The sequence below is a fragment of the Peromyscus maniculatus genome, chromosome 1 (genome assembly GCF_049852395.1).
Source record: "Peromyscus maniculatus bairdii isolate BWxNUB_F1_BW_parent chromosome 1, HU_Pman_BW_mat_3.1, whole genome shotgun sequence".
In the NCBI taxonomy this organism is placed as follows: domain Eukaryota; kingdom Metazoa; phylum Chordata; class Mammalia; order Rodentia; family Cricetidae; genus Peromyscus; species Peromyscus maniculatus.
In genome coordinates, this window is record NC_134852.1 from 96038600 (window position 1) to 96043135 (window position 4536).

The following is a 4536-nucleotide window of genomic DNA, read 5'->3' on the forward strand; positions in this document are numbered from 1 at the left end:
CTGTGAACAGAATGTATGATGGCATAAAAGGAAGATCTAGAGAGGAAAGGAAAAGATGACTCCCACCCTCTCTTATTCTCCAAGTGACTCTTTTCTCTCTTTGGTCACAACTAGTTCTTCTTTCCAGAATCCTCTTAAAATTATTATTATTGTTTCTTTCTATGTGTGTGAGTGTTTTTGTTTGCATGTCTGTGAACCACCTGCATGCCTAGTACCCTTGGAGTCTACAAAAGGCATTAGATCCCCCAGGTCTGGAGTTATGGATGGTTTTGAACTACCCTGTAGGTGTTGGGAAATGAACCCAAGTCCTACAGAATAGCAGCCAGTGCTCTACCCCAGAGCCCTCTTTCCAACCAACCCTGCAAGTACCTTTTTTTTTTGTTTTTTTGAGACAGGGTTTCTCTGTGTAGCCATGGCTGTCCTAGAACTCTCTCTGTAGACCAGGCTGGCCTGGAACTCAGACATTTGCCTGCCTAAAGGCAAAGGCCACCAACTCCTAGCTTACCAGTACCCTTTTAAAAAAAATTTAATTAACATTTTTTCATTTATTTTGCATACAGACTATGGTTTCCCTTCCCCCTTCTCCTCTCATCCTACCCCCTGCCTCCCATCTATCTTCCCTCCCCATCCACTCCTCCATCTCCATTCAGAAAGGGGCAGGCCTCCCATGGGCTTGAACAAAGCCTGGCACATAAAATTGAGGCAGGACCTAACTCCTCCCTCTGCATCAAGGCTGAGCAAGATAATCCAGCATGGGGAACAGGTTCCCAAAAGCCAGCTAAGCTCTGGAGACAGGCCCTGATCTCACTGCTAGGATCCTTAAAAACAGACCAAGCTACACAACTGTCACACACATGCAGAGGGCCTAGGTTGGTCTCATGCAGGCTCTCTAACTGTTGGGCTGGAATCCATGAGCTCCCATGAGCTCAAGTCAGTTGTCTCTGTGGGTTCCTGTCATGACCTTGACATGCCTAGCTAGTACAATCCCTCCTCCCTTTCTTCAGCAGGACTCCTGGAGTTTGGCCCAGTGCTTGGTCCATTTATCATTTGTATATAGGAGGGCTACAGACTGTTTTGAGTTAATCTTGTGTCCTGCCACATTACTGAAGGTGTTTATCAGCTGTAGGTGTTCCCTAATAGAATTTTTGGGGTCACTTACATAGACTATCACATATCATCTGCAAATAGCGAACGTTTGACTTCTTCCTTTCCAATTTGTTTCCCTTTGATCTCCTTTGGTTGTCTTATTGCTCTAGCTAGAACTTTAAGTGCTATATTGAATAGATATGAGAGAGTGGACAGCCTTGTCTTGTTTCTGATTTAATGGAATCACTTTGAGTTTTCTCCATTTAATTTGATGTTGGCAGTTGGCTTGCTGTGTATTGCTTTTATTATGTCTAGATATATTCCTTGTATCCTTGACCTCTCCAAGGCCTTTATCATGAACAGGTGTTGGATTTTGTTGAAGGCTTTTTCATCATCTAATAAGATGATCGTATGTTTTTTTTCTTTCAGTTTGTTTATATGGTGGATTACATTGACAGATTTTCGTATGTTGAACCATTCCTGCATCTCTCTGGGATGAAGTCTATTTGATTATGGTGGAAGATTTTTTTTTTTTTAATGTGTTCTTGGATTCGGTTTGCCAGTATTTTATTGAGTATTTTTGTATCAATGTTCATGAGGGAGGTTGGTCTGTAATTCTCTTTCTTTTTTGTATCTTTGTGTGGCTTGGGTTTCAGGGTAACTGTAGCCTCATAAAAGGAATTTGGCAATGTTCCTTCTGTTTCTATTGTGTGGAACAATTTGAGGAATATTGGAATTAGCTCTTTAAAATTCTGGTAGAATTCTCCATCTGGCCCTGGGCTTTTTTTGGTTGGGAGACTTTTAATGACTGTTTCTATTTCCTTAGTGGTTATAGGTCTATTTAAATTGTTTATCTGGTCTTAATTTAATTTTGGTATGTCGTACCTATCAAGAAAGTTGTCCATTTATTTTAGATTTTCCAATTTTGTGTACAAGTTTTTGAAGTATGACCTAATGATTCTCTGGATTTCCTCATTGTCTGTTGTTATGTTCCCCCTTTTCATTTCTGATTTTGTTTATTTGGATATTGTCTCTCTGTCCTTTGGTTAGTTTGGATAAGGGTTTGTCTATCTTGTTGATTTTCTCCAACAACCAACTCTTTGTTCCATCAATTCTTTGTATTGTTCTCTTTGTTTCTATTTTATTGATTTCAGCCCTCAGTTTGATTATTTTCTGGCATCTATTCCTCCTGGGTGAGCTTACTTCTTTTTGTTCTAGAGCTTTCAGGTGTACTGTTAAGTCACTAGTGTGTGATTTCTCCAAATTCTTCTTGAAGGCACTTAGTGCTATGAATTTTTCTCTTAGCATTGCTTTCAAAGTGTCCCATATGTTTGGGCATGTTGTGCATTAATTTCATTAAACTCTAGGAAGTCTTTAATTTCTTTCTTTATTTCTTCCTTGATCAGTGGTAATTCAGTTGAAAGTTGTTCAGTTTCCATGAGTTTGTAGGCTTTCTGTAATTTGTGGTGTTGTTGAATTCTTACTTTTACCCATGGTAATCTGATAAGATACAGGGGGTTATTTCATTTTTTTTTTTTTTGTATCTGTTGAGATTTGCTTTGTGACTGAGTATGTGGTCAGTTTTAGAGAAGGTTCCTTTACATGCTGATAAGAAGGTATATTCTTCTGTGTTTGGTGAAATGTTCTGTACATATCTGTTAAGTCCATTTAAGTCATAACATCTGTTAGTTCCCTTATTTCTCTGTTAAGTTTCTGTCTGGCGACCTGTACATTAGTGAGAGTGGGGAGCTGAAGTTTCCCACTATTTTTTTTTTGGAAGGTTCTACATTTTATTACTGGACAAACTACTCCCCCAATTTAAAACACGACCCAGTCTTCAGGTTAAAATGTTGAACTCCATCCACGTGGTAGGATTGCTTGATGACGCACAATTCAGTATAAACTGTCTTGCCATTGCGTGAATCCTTACAGATCCAGTTTTGTTTTCCTCCAGTGTCTTCTCTTGGAGTTGTACCTTATTTTGTTACCAGTTTTCATCCGAATCCACTGAGGAATAGGACGATTTTGCTTTTGTTTCTTGGCCAGGAATCGCTTGATTCTGAAAGTCTTGTGAGAAGACATGGTGAGAAGCCAAGGCAGGAGCCCACTGCATGACGGAGGAGAAAAGGAGAAGAGCGTTTTCCACTATTAATGTGTGGGGTTTGATGTGTGATTTAAGCTTTAGTAATATTTCTTTTTACAAATGTGGGTGCCCTTGTATTTGGGGGCATGAATGTTCAGAATTGAGATTTCATCTTGATGGATTTTTTTCCTATGATTAATATGAAATGTCCTTCTTGATCTCTTTAGATTAATTTTAGTTTGAAGTCTATTTTGTTAGATATTAGGATAGCTACAACTTGCTTCTTAGGTCCATTTGATTGGAAAATCTTTTCCCAACCCTGTACTCTGAGGTGTGTTTCTTGTATGCAGCAGAAGGATGGGTCTTGTTTTCATACTCATTTGGCTAGCCTATGTCTTTTTATAGGTGAATTGAGTCCATTGATATTAAGAGATATTAATGACCAGTGATTGTTCATTCCTCTTATTTTTTGGTTTTGTTGTAGTTGTTAGTAGTATGTGTGTTTCCCTTCTTTGAGATTTGCTGGCATGAGGTTATCTATTGCCTATGTTTTTGTGGGTGCAGTTAACTTCCTTGGGTTGGAGTTTTTCTTCTAGTACTTTCTCTAAGGTTGGATTTGTGGATAGGTATTGTTTAAATCTGGTTTTGTCATGGAATATCTTGTTCCCTCTGTCTATGGTAGTCAAAAGCTTCGCTGGGTATAGTAGTCTGGATTGGCAACTGTGGTCTCTTAGTGTCTGCAAAATGTCTGTCCAGGACCTTCTGGCTTTCAGAGTCTCCATTGAGGAGTTGAGTGTAATTCTGATAGGAGAGGTCTGCCGTTATATGTTATTTGACCTTTTTCTTTTGCAGCTCTTAATATTCTTTATTTATTCTGTATGTTTAGTGTTTTGGTTATTATGTGGCAAGGGGAAGTTTTTTTGGGTTTAGTGTATTTGGTGTTCTGTAAGCTTCTTGTACTTTCATAGGCATGCCCTTCTTTAGGTTGGGAAAGTTTTCTTCTATCATTTTGTTGAATATATTTTCTGTGCCTTTGAGTTGGTATTCTCCGTCTTCTATCCCTATCATTCTTAGGTTTGGGCTTTTCATGGTATCCCAGATTTCCTGGATGTTTTTTTGTTAAGAATTTGTTGGATTTAACATTTCCTTTGATTGATGAATCTATTTCCTCTATTGTGTCTTCAGTGCATGAGATACTTTCTTCTATCTCTTGTATTCTGTTGGTGATGCTTGCATCTGGAGTTCCTGTTCATTTACTCAGATTTTCCTTTTCCCGAATTCCCTCAGTTTGTGTTTTCCTTATTGCCTCTATTTCAATTTTCAAGTCTTGAACTGCCTCCTTCACCTGTGTAATTGTTTTTTTCTTG

General features: G+C 38.6%; 1 pseudogene; it reads right to left on the reverse strand.

Moving 5' to 3' along the window:
• Positions 1-2885: 2885 nt before the first annotated feature.
• Positions 2886-3188, reverse strand: LOC107402854 (large ribosomal subunit protein eL39 pseudogene; annotated as a pseudogene).
• Between the last annotated feature and the right edge of the window lie 1348 nt (positions 3189-4536).